This window comes from Pavona decussata, unplaced genomic scaffold (genome assembly GCF_977016875.1).
Source record: "Pavona decussata unplaced genomic scaffold, jaPavDecu1.1 SCAFFOLD_143, whole genome shotgun sequence".
Lineage (NCBI taxonomy): Eukaryota > Metazoa > Cnidaria > Anthozoa > Scleractinia > Agariciidae > Pavona > Pavona decussata.
In genome coordinates this window covers 32033-45000 of record NW_028145556.1, presented here as the reverse complement: position 1 = coordinate 45000, position 12968 = coordinate 32033, and the positions used below count along the sequence as shown (strand labels likewise).

The following is a 12968-nucleotide window of genomic DNA, read 5'->3' as shown; positions in this document are numbered from 1 at the left end:
ACGTAAGAAAACTAACCCTTAAACGTAAGATTTACTAACCCCCAAACGTAATAAAACAAACCCCTAAACATAAGATTCCTTAACCCTTAAACGTAACAATTAGTAGACCACAAACGTAAGAAAACTAACCCCTAAACGTAAGAATCCTTAATCCCCAAACGTTAGAAAACTAATCATCAAACGTAAGAATCCTTAACTTCAAAAAGTACGAAAACAAACCCCAAACGTATGATTCCTTAACCCCAAAACGTAAGAAAACTAACCACCAAACGTAAGAATTACTAGCCACTAAACGTAAGAAAACTAACTTTTAAACGTAAGAATCCTCAACCCCCAAACGTAAGAAAACTAACATCGAAATGTAATGATTACTAACCCCCAAACGTAAGAAAACTAACCACGAACTTAAGAATCCTTAACCCCCAAAGGTAAGAAAACTAACCGCCAAACGTAAGAATTACTAGCCCCCAACCGTACGAAAACTTACCGCTAAACTTAAAAATCCTTAACCCCAAACGTAAGAAAACTAACCCCCAAACGTAAGAATCCTTAACCCTTAAACGTAACAAAACTAACCCCCAAACGTAAGAAAACTAACCCCCAAAAGTAAGAATTACTAACCCCCAAACGTAAGAATTACTAGCCCCAAAAGGTAAGAAAACTAACCCCCAAACGTAAAAAAACAAACCACCAAACGTAAGATATACTAGCCCCCAAACGTAAGAAAATTAATCCTTAAACGTAAGAACCCTTATCCGCACACGTAACAAAACTAACTTCCAAACTTATAATTAAGAAAAACTAACCCCCAAACGTAAGAAAACTAGCTTCCAAACGTATAAATCCTTAACCCCCAAACGTAAGAAAACTAACCCCCAAACGTAATAATAACTAACATATAAACTTAAGAAAACTAAACGCAAAACGTAAGAATCGTTAACCCCCAAAGGTAAAAAAACTAATCACCAAACGTAAGAATTACTAGCCCCCAAACGTAAGAAAAGAAACCCCCCAACGTTAGAATCATTAACCCCCAAACGTAAGAAAACTCACCCGCAAACATAAGAATTCCAACCCCTTAAACGTAAGAAAACTAACCCCCAAACGTAAGAATTTTAAACCCCCAAACGTAAGAATTACTAGCCCCCAAACGTAAGAAAACTAACCCCTAAACGTAAGAATCCTTAACCGCCAAACGTAAAAAAGCTAACCCCCAAACGTAACAATTACTAGCCTCCAAAGGTAAGAAAACTAACCACAAAACGTAAGAATCCTTAACTTCCAAAAGTAAGAAAACTAACCCCCAAAACGTAAGAATTCTTAACCCAAAAACGTACGAAAACTAACCACCAAACGTAAGAATTACTAACCCCCAAACGTAAAATTCCTTAACCCCTAAAAGTAAGAAAAATAACCCCCAAACGTAATAATTACTAACCCCTAAACGTAAGAAAACTTTCCCCGACCTTAAGAATCCTTAACCCCCAAACGTAAGAACTACTAGCCCCCAACCGTAAGAAAACTAACCCCTAAGCGTAAGAATCCTTAACCCCCAAAGGTAAGAAAACTAATCCCCAAACGTAATAATTGCTAACCCCCAAACGTAAAAAAACAAAGCGCCAAACGTAAGAATTACTAGCCCCCAAACGTAAGAAAACTTATCCTTAAACATAAAAAAACTTATTCCTACAAGTAACCCTAACCCTAACCCCCAAACGTAATAACTACTAACCCCAAAAGGTAAAAAAAACTAACCCCCTAACGTAAGAATCCTTAACCCTCAAACATAAGAAAACTGACTCCAAAACGTAATAATTACTAACCCCCAAACGTAAGAATCCTAAACCCCCAAACGTAAGAAATCTAACCCCCAAACGTAAGAATTACTAGCTCCCAAACGTAAGAAAATTAACCTCCAATCGTAAGAAATCTTACCACTCATTCGTAAGAAAACTAACCCCCAAAAGTAAGAATCCCTAACCCCCAAACGTAGGAAAACTAACCCCCCAACGTAAGAGTCCCTAACCCCCAAACGTAAGAATTACTAGCCCCAAAACGTAAGAAAACTAACCCCCAAACGTAAGAAAACTAACCACCAAACGTAAGAATCCTTAACTTCCAAAAGTAAGAAAACTAACCCCCAAAACTTAAGAATCCTTAACCCAAAAACGTACGAAAACTAACCACCAAACGTAAGAATTACTAACCCCCAAACGTAAAATTCCTTAACCCCTAAAAGTAAGAAAAATAACCCCCAAACGTAATAATTACGAACACCTAAATTTAAAAAAACTTTCCCCGACCTTAAGAATCCTTAACCCCGAAACGTAAGATTTACTAGCTCCCAACCGTACGAAAACTAACCCCTAAGCGTAAGAATCCTTAACCCACAAACGTAAAAAAACAAACCGCCAAAAGTAAGAATTACTAGCCCCCAAACGTAAGAAAACTAATCCTCAAACGTAAGAATCCTTAACCCCCAAACGTCAGAAAACTAACCCTTAAACGTAAGAATTACTAGCCCTCAAACGTAAGAAAACTAACGCGCAAACGTAAGAATTACTAGCCCCTAAACGTAAGAAATTTAACCCCCAAATGTAAGAATACTTAACCCCAAACGTAAGAAAACTAGCCCCCAAACGTTAGAAATATTAACCCCAACACGTAAGAAAACTAACCCCCAAACGTAAGAATCCTTAACCCCCAAACGTAAGAAAACTAACCCCCAAACGTCTCAACCCTTAACCCCAAAAGGTAAGAAAACTAAGCCCCAAACGTAAGAATCCTTAACCCCCAAAAGTAACAAAACAAACCGCCAAACGTAAGAATTACTAGCCCCCAAACGTAAGAAAACTAATCCTCAAACGTAAGAATCCTTATCCCCACACGTAAGAAAAATAACTGCCAAACTTAAGAATATAACTAAACCCCAAACGTAAGAAAATTAACCCCCAAACGTAATAACTACTAACCCCAAAAGGTAAGAAAATTTCACTCCCAAACGTAAGAAAACTAATCGCCAAACGTAAGAATTACTAGCAACCAACCGTAACAAAACTGTTCCCTTAACGTAAGAATCCTTAACCCCCAAACGTAAGAAAACAAATCCCCAAACGTAATATTTGCTAACCCCCAAAAGTAAGAAAACTAAGCCCTTAACGTAAGAATCCTTGACCTTCAAACGTAAGTAAACTAACCCCCAAACGTAAGAATCCTTAACCCCCAAACGTAAAAAAACTAACCCCCAAACGTAAGAATCCTTAACACTCATTCGTAAGAAAACTAACCCCCAAAGGTAAGAATCCTTTACTCCCAAACGTAAGAAAACTAACCCACAAAAGTAAGAGTGCCTAACCCCCAAACGTAAGAATTACTAGCCCCAAAACGTAACAAAACTAACCCCCAAAAGTAAGAAAACTAAGCCCTTAACGTAAGAATCCTTGACCTTCAAACGTAAGTAAACTAACCCCCAAACGTAAGAATCCTTAACACCCAAACGTAAAAAAACTAACCCCCAAACGTAAGAATCCTTAACACTCATTCGTAAGAAAACTAACCCCCAAAGGTAAGAATCCTTTACTCCCAAACGTAAGAAAACTAACCCACAAAAGTAAGAGTGCCTAACCCCCAAACGTAAGAATTACTAGCCCCAAAACGTAACAAAACTAACCCCCAAACGTAAGAAAACTAACCTCCAAACGTAAGAATTACAAACCCCCAGACGTAAGAATCCTTAAGCCCCAAACGTAAGAAAACTAACCCCCAAACTTAATAACTACTAACCCCAAAAAGTACGAAAACTAACCTCCAAACGTAAGAATCCTTAACCCACAAACGTAAAAAAACAAACCGCCAAACGTAAGAATTACTAGCCCCCAAACGTAAGAAAACTAATCCTCAAACGTAAGAATCCTTAACCCCCAAACGTCAGAAAACTAACCCTCAAACGTAAGAATTACTAGCCTTCAAACGTAAGAAAACTAATCCCGGTACGTTAGAATCCTGAACCCCCAAACGTAAGAAAACTAACGTGCAAACGTAAGAATTACTAGCCCCTAAACGTAAGTAATTTAACCCTTAAACGTAACAATACTTAACCCCAAACGTAAGAAAACTAGCCCCCAAACGTAAGAAATACTAACCCCAACACGTACGAAAACTAACCCCCAAACGTAAGAATCCTTAACCCCCAAACGTAAAAAAACTAACCCCCAAACGTCTCAACCCTTAACCCCAAAAGGTAAGAAAACTAACCCCCAAACGCAAAGAAAAAAACCGCCAAACGTAAGAATTACTAGCCCCCAAACGTAAGAAAACTAATCCTCAAACGTAAGAATCCTTATCCCCACACGTAAGAAAATTAACTGCCAAACTTAAGAATAGAACTAAACCCCAAACGTAAGAAAATTAACCCCCAAACGTAATAACTACTAACCCCAAAAGGTAAGAAAATTTCACCCGCAAACGTAAGAATTCTTAACCCCCAAACGTAAGAAAACTAACCGCCAAACGTAAGAATTACTAGCCACCACTGAACCATAACGCCAAACGTAAGAATTACTAGCCACCACTGAACCATAACAAAACTGTCCCCTTAACGTAAGAATCCTTAACCCCCAAACGTAAGAAAACCTTTCCCCAAACGTAATAATTGCTAACCCCCAAACGTAAGAAAACTAAGCCCTTAACGTAAGAATCCTTGACCATCAAACGTAAGAAAACTAACCCCCAAACGTAAGAATCCTTAACCCTCAAACGTAAGTAAACTAACCCCCAAACGTAAAAAAATTAACCCCCAATTGTATAAATCCTTAAGCCCCAAACGTAAGAATTACTAGCCCCAAAACTTAAGAAAACTAACCCCTAAACGTAAGAAAACTAACCTCCAATTGTAAGAATTACTAACCCCCAAACGTAAGAATCCTTAACCCCTAAACGTAAAAAACAAACCGCAAAACGTAAGAATTACTAGCATTCAAACGTAAGAAAACTAATCCTCAAACGTAAGAATCCTTATACCCACAGGTAAGAAAACTAACTCCCAAACTTAAGAATAACTAACCCCCAAACGTAAGAATCCTTAACCCCCTGACGTAAGAAAACTAACCCCCGAACGTAATAATAAATAACCCCTATTCGTAAGAAAACTAACTGCTAAACGTAAGAATCCTTAACCCCCAAATGTAAGAAAACTAACCCCCAGACGTAAGAATCCTTAACCCCCAAACGTAAGAATCACTAGCCCCAAAACGTAAGAAAACTAACCCCAAAACGTAAGAAAACTAACCGCCAAACGTAAGAATCCTTAACTCTCAAACGTCAGAAAACTAACCGCGAAACGTAAGAATTACTAGCCCCCAAACGTAAGAAAACTAACCCCCAAACGTCAGAACCCTTAACCCCCTAACGTAAGAAAACTAACCCCCAAACATAATAATAACTAACCCTTAAACGTAAGAAAACTAACTGCCAAACTTAAGAATAGAACTAAACCCCAAACGTAAGAAAATTAACCCCCAAACGTAATAACTACTAACCCCAAAAGGTAAGAAAATTTCACCCGCAAACGTAAGAATTCTTAACCCCCAAACGTAAGAAAACTAACCGCCAAACGTAAGAATTACTAGCCACCACTGAACCATAACGCCAAACGTAAGAATTACTAGCCACCACTGAACCATAACAAAACTGTCCCCTTAACGTAAGAATCCTTAACCCCCAAACGTAAGAAAACCTTTCCCCAAACGTAATAATTGCTAACCCCCAAACGTAAGAAAACTAAGCCCTTAACGTAAGAATCCTTGACCATCAAACGTAAGAAAACTAACCCCCAAACGTAAGAATCCTTAACCCTCAAACGTAAGTAAACTAACCCCCAAACGTAAAAAAATTAACCCCCAATTGTATAAATCCTTAAGCCCCAAACGTAAGAATTACTAGCCCCAAAACTTAAGAAAACTAACCCCTAAACGTAAGAAAACTAACCTCCAATTGTAAGAATTACTAACCCCCAAACGTAAGAATCCTTAACCCCTAAACGTAAAAAACAAACCGCAAAACGTAAGAATTACTAGCATTCAAACGTAAGAAAACTAATCCTCAAACGTAAGAATCCTTATACCCACAGGTAAGAAAACTAACTCCCAAACTTAAGAATAACTAACCCCCAAACGTAAGAATCCTTAACCCCCTGACGTAAGAAAACTAACCCCCGAACGTAATAATAAATAACCCCTATTCGTAAGAAAACTAACTGCTAAACGTAAGAATCCTTAACCCCCAAATGTAAGAAAACTAACCCCCAGACGTAAGAATCCTTAACCCCCAAACGTAAGAATCACTAGCCCCAAAACGTAAGAAAACTAACCCCAAAACGTAAGAAAACTAACCTCCAAACGTAAAAATTACTAACCCCCAAACGTAAGAATCCTTAACCCCTAAACGTAAAAAACAAACCGCCAAACGTAAGAATTACTGGCATCCAAACGTAAGAAAAGAATAACTAACCCCCAAACGTAAGAATCCTTAACCCCCTGACGTAAGAAAACTAACCCCCAAACGTAATAATAACTAACCCCTAAACGTAAGAAAACTAACCCCCAAACGTAATAAAACTAACCTCCAAACGTAAGAGTTACTAACCCCCAGACGTAAGAATCCTTAACCCCCCAACGTAAGAAAACTAACCCACAAACTTAATAACTACTAACCCCAAAAGGTAAGAAAACTAACCTCCAAACGTAAGAATCCTTAACTCCCTAACGTAAGAAAGCTAACCCCCAAACGTAATAATAACTAACCCTTAAACGTAAGAAAACTAACCGCCAAACGTAAGAATCCTTAACTCTCAAACGTCAGAAAACTAACCGCGAAACGTAAGAATTACTAGCCCCCAAACGTAAGAAAACTAACCCCCAAACGTAAGAACCCTTAACCCCCTAACGTAAGAAAACTAACCCCCAAACATAATAATAACTAACCCTTAAACGTAAGAAAACTAACTGCCAAACGTAAGAATCCTTAACTCTCAAACGTCAGAAAACTAACCGCCAAACGTAAGAAAAGTAACCCCTAAACGTAAGAATAATTAACCCCCAAACGTAAGAAAACTAGCCCCGAAACGTAAGAAATACTAACCCCAACACGTAAGAAAACTAACCCCCAAACGTAAGAAAACTAACCCCCAAACGTCGCAACCCTTAACCCCTAAACGTATTTTTAAAATTTTTTAAAAGGGTTATCCAGTGAGCAGCACTTCTGCGAACTACTTGTGTAGTAAAACTTTTTTATTTTCTCCTACGCGTTTCGTGTGACTAGCGCGCACTTCATCAGGGATTTTTTTTGTAACGTTTCATCTTGAATCATACGTACGTTGTAACAAATTGTTAAAGCCGATTATTTCAGAGATTCGGAGGTTTAAGATTTTTTGGCCTTCATACCTGTGTGTTGTCGAGAATAAATAGTTTCACTAACTTGTTAGTTGACTTAATTAATTGTTTCTGAAAGAAATCTAAGGAAATGAAAAGCAAATATAAAGTGTATGTACAGTTTTGATTTACTTCGGTAGGACATCCTGAACCAAAGTATTAATCCACTAAGCAAAAATGTAACTCCTCTCTGAATATATAATTGATGGTCCGTGACTTTTTTTATGCACATATAATATTTGAATAATTATACGGAGCACAAAATATTTTAAAACATGTCTCGAGCCACCGGTATTTTTTGGTTGTTGTCAACAATGTTCTTTTGGCCTCCTCCGTTTTGCATGGCAAGTACACATGTACCAGCATAAAATTAGCCTCTAACGTAGACATCGCGGGAATGCGTAACAAGCCCGAAGAAAGCCTGCGTGAAAGGCCACCATAAAATGTGCGCGATTAACGTCTAGCCAAGATAAAAAAAAAAATTTCCATAAGTTTCCGCTGCATCCGTGTTGCGAAAATGCAATGGAAACGTCCTTGTGCATTTCAGTCGAGAGAAAAATTTCTCCATAATAAGTTTCCGCCGCATCCGCATTGCAGAAATGCAATGGAAACGTCCTTGTACATTTCGGTCAAGAGAAAAATATCTCCGTAATAAGTTTCCGCTGCATCCGCATTGCGGAAACACAATGGAAACATCCTTGTACATTTCAGCCAACGGAAACGTTGCGGAAACGCGCAACATCTCCAGCATTTTCCTCTTACAAGTTGCCGGTCGCATCCGTCTTGCGGAAACATAATGGAAACTCGAACTATCAAGTTTCCGTTACGTTTCCGTATTGCGGAAACACCTTATTTCACCCTGTGAGAAAACTAACCGCCAAACATGAGAATCCTTAACCCCCAAACGAAAGGAAACTAACCCCCAAACGTAAGAATTACTAATGCTAAAAAGTAAAAAAAAACTAACAACTAAACGTAAGTATTCTTAACCGCCAAACGTAAGAAAACTAACTCCTAAACGTAGGAATCCTTAGCCCCCAAACATAAAAAAAATAACCCCTAAACGTAAGTTTTACTACCCCCCAAAAGTAAGAAGACTAACCTTTAAACGTAAGTATAGTTAACCGCCAAACGTAAGAAAACTAATCCCCCAACGTAAGAATTCTTAACGCCTAAATGTAAGAATCCTCAACGCCCAAACGTAAGGAAACTTTCCCCAAAGGTAAGAATTACTAATCCCCAAACGTAAAAAAAAAACTAACCCTAAAATATAAGAATCCGTAACCCCTGAACGTAAGAAAACTAACCTTTAAACGTAAGAATCCTTAACCCCCCAACGTATGAAAACTACCCACCAAACGTAGAAATTACTAACCCCCAAACTTAAGAAAACTAACCCCTAAACGTAAGAATCCTTAACCCCTAAACTTAAGAAAGCTAACCCCCAAACATAAGAATCCTTAACCCCCAATCGTAAGAAAACTAATCCTTAATGGTAAGATATATTAACCCTCAAACTGAAGAAAACTTACTTCCAAAGGTTGGAATCCTTAACCCCTTTAAAGTAAGAAAACTATTCCCCAAACGTAACAAAACTAACCCACAAACGTAAGAATTACTGACCCCCAAACGTAAGAATCCTTAACCCCCAACCGTAAGACAACTAACCCCCAAACGTAAAATATTATCAGACCTCAAATGTAAGAACACTAACCCCCAAACGTAAGAATCTTTGACTCCCAACCATAATAAAACTAACCCCCAAACGTAAGAAATTACTAACTTCCAAACGTAGGAAAACTAACCCCCAAACGTAAGAAACCTAACCCTCAAACGTAAGAATTACTCACTCCTAAACATAAGAATGACTAACTTTTAAACTTAAGAAAGTTAACCCCCAGACGTAAGAATTAATAACTCCCTAACGTAAGAAAACTAACCCCCAAAAGTAAGAATTACTAACCCCCAAACGTAAGAAATCTAACCCTTAAACGTAAGAAGGACAAACCCCCAAACGTAAGCAAACTAACCCTTAAACGTAAGAAATCTAATCTCGAAAGGTAAGAATTACTAACCCTAAAACGTAAGAAAACTAAGCCCTAAGCCTAAGAATTACTTACCCTCAAACGTTAGAAAACTAACCCACAAACGTCAAAATTATTACACCCCAAACGTAAGAAATCTAAACCCTAAACGTAAGAATTAGTAACTTCCAAACGTAAGAAAACTAACCCCAGACGTGAAAATTCCTAACTTCGAAAGGTAATAAAATTAACCCCCAAACGCAAGAATTACTAATCTTCAAACGTTAGAAAACTAACCCTCAAACGTAAGAAATCTAACCCCTAAACGTAAAAATTTGTAACTCCTAAACCTAAGAAATCTAATCCCCGAACGTGCGAATTTGTAACCCCCAAACGTAGGAAATCTAACTTTCGAACGTAGGGTTTTGTAACCCCCAAACGTAAGAAATCTAACTCGGTGGTTATAAATCCTTACGTTCGGGGGTTATAATTAATTACCTTTGGGAGTTGTAAATTCTTACGTTTGGGGGTTATCAATCCTTACGTTCGGGGGTTGTGTACCCTTACGTTTGGGGGTTGTATTTCTTACATTCAGGGGTTAGAATTCCTCACGTTGGGGGTTGTAGTTCTTATGTTCGGGGTTGCAGCTTCTTACGTTTGGGAGTTATAAATCCTTACGTTGGGGGGGGGGGGGGGTTGTATTTCTTACTTTTTGGGGTTATAAAACATTACGTTCGGACGTTGTATTTCTTGCGTTTGGGGGCTATAAATCCTTTCTTTCGGGCGTTGTATTTTTTACGTTTGGGGGTTATAAATCCTTACTTTGGGGGGTTATGTTTCTTCCGTTTGGGGTAATAAATCCTTTCGTTCGGAAGTTGTATTTCTTACGTTCGTGGATTATAAATCCTTAAGGTTGGGTAGTTTGTGGGTGATAAATCCTTACGTTCGGGAGTTGTATTTCTTACGTTCTGGGGTTATAAATCCTTACGCTCGGGGGTTGTATTTTTTACATTCGATGGTTGTAAATCCTTACGTTTGGGGGTTATAAATCCTTAAGTTTCTGGGGTTATAAAACGTTACGTTCGATGGTAGTTTTTCTTACGTTCGGTTATTGTAAATCTTTACGTTCTTGGGATATATTTCTTACGTTCGGGGGTTGTATTTTGTTACGTTTGGGGGTTATAAATCCTTACCTTCGGGGTTTTTAAATCTTTACGTTTGTGGGTTATAAATCCTTACGTTCGAGGTTGTATTTCTTACGTTTGGGAGTTATAAATCCTTACTTTCGGGGGTTCTAAATCCTTACGTTTGGGGGTTATAAATCCTTACGTTCGGGGGTTGTATTTCTTACGTTTGGGGCTTATAAATTGTTACGTTCGGGGGTTGTATTTCTTACGTTCGGGGGTTATATAGACGGGCAAATGAAGTGAAGATTTTGGTGGGTCGCCCTTTCAATCACGAATGTTGCCTTTCGAAAGAGCATCCCAAAATTCTTGGTTGGGACACATTTTTGTAAGAAAGTGGCGACCATACCAGAAATTCACGTTTTTGGCGGGACTACCGGTTGCACAAAACCTATCCCAAAGTAGGTTTTCTTGCATGCTGATTCCATTTTCAATGGATCTACTTGACTCTGACGAGGGCATAGTCAAATACTCACCCCTGTATGGACGGGGAAGCAAAGTGACGATTTTGGTAGGTCAATCACGAATTTTGCCGTTTGAAAGAGCGTCCCAAAAAACTTGGTTGGGACTCATTTTTGTTCGAAATTGGCGACCTAACGAAAAGTTCTCTTTTTCGGCAGACCTGCCCTACCCCCTTCAGGGGTAGTTTCATGAAATTGTTCCGACGGGAGGCACAAAAACAATCCGAAAGTAGGTTTTGTTGCATGCTTGTTCCCTTTTCAATGTTTTTACTTTACTCCGACGAAGAAAAAGTCAAATACTGACCCCTAGTTTTGATCCCTTCGATGGCTTAGCAGAAGATATAGTGAACGAGAGAAAAATTATGACAACAGAATAGATAGATAAATCGCCACGTGGGACACGAAGATATTTGCGAAGAAGGCAGTGTTCGATAAATCGACGCGTAAACAAAGAATCTGCTTCCCCGATCGTGATTTGCTGCTGCTTCACACGTAAGACAAAACACTAGGTGAACAACTGGGAGAGACTGGAAACAACATACTTTAATCCCATGAGGCATTTTGAGCAAAAAAATCAACATGGCCGGCCATGTGAAGGCGAAAATCGCTCTCTGTGGTAGAAAATTTGTCCTCCATAAACACAGCTTCCACTCGAAAAAGAGGAGCGTATTCATCAAGGAAAGACAAAAGAAGTAATTGTCGAGATAGCCTAACCCTCGATGGGAAAAATACCAAGTATCGTAGAGTGCATATCGTAGCGAATCTGGAGTTAGCGAAAGGAACGTCAAACGTGGCCCTTATCAAGGAAAAGGAAGGGAACTGATCGCAGAACAGCAAGAAACTAGTGAATACTGTGAATTATGAGACATCAGACGCTTTCATAACCTTCATGCAACAAGATGTGGAACGATCGAAGCAGATCAGAACGAATGCAACACGTCAGACTTTTGCGTACGTGACAAAAATACTGATACAGCTGACTCGATCAAAACAATACAGTAAGCGAGAGCGACGTTGATTATGATTCAGACTCTTTCAATGACTCTGATTTGGATGGATATTGCAGAGACAGTCGCAACTAGCCGCTTGGAGCCGTTTCACCTCCGTTGTATCAGCTTCCTCCATCTCGTTCACCATACGTATACACTGCTCCGATTGCTAAGCTTTAAGACTGAACATTTGACAATGGATAATTTTTATATGCTATGCTCTTAAACACTGCTTAACTTATCAAGCTTTTCAAGATCTCCTCCGTTTGATTTCACTGCACTGTCCTCAGCCTTATTTTTGCGAGCTTTCTGTATTGAAGGTGAAAGCCTTATTTGTTGCCATAGAGGACAAGATCGTTTACGAACCATGACTAAGTCTGTGAGAGCTGTTTTCCATTATTTCGGGAATCTGAAGTGGTGTGTCAGAATTGCATCAAAGAGGAAAACGGAGGAAAGACAAGGTATTCACAATTTATAGTCATGGCTATTCATTTTGATTTAGGGAGATTATCGTTTGTAAACAGTGTGATCCCAGTGATTGAATATACCATTATACAAACTTTGTTTATACGAGGTCTTTATGACTGCTATTTTATATTTTTACTGTTGCTTATGATAATTATCTACATTTTTTGCTAGTTTGAGACCAAGATTCCACTATGGGCTATTGCCCTTCTGCCGTAAACTACTATACAATGCTGGTCAAAACAATTGAGACATGTTCTGATTGTACTAATAAGTTGAATTTTATGACAATATACCCCCACCTCCTAATCACTCACCGTAATCAACATTGTGCTCCTCTGAAAAGTGTTGTGCAAGGTTTAATGGAACCTATAGCAAAATAGCAATTGCGTGAACTGATGTCACCATCCTTTGTTAA

General features: G+C 38.6%; 1 long non-coding RNA gene across 8 annotated transcripts in view; it reads left to right on the top strand.

Annotated features, from left to right (window-relative positions):
• LOC146466426 (uncharacterized) overlaps positions 1 to 12968 on the top strand; it is a 156758-nt gene that overhangs the window by 129900 nt on the left and 13890 nt on the right. For 7 of the 8 annotated variants that reach the window (XR_014868010.1, XR_014868011.1, XR_014868009.1 and 4 more), the window contains exon 1: positions 11662 to 12546. The exons of the other annotated variant lie outside the window; for it this stretch is intronic. This is a non-coding gene — a long non-coding RNA (uncharacterized LOC146466426). Of the gene's footprint in view, positions 1 to 11661; positions 12547 to 12968 lie in introns of those variants that run through there. 8 annotated transcript variants of the gene reach the window in all.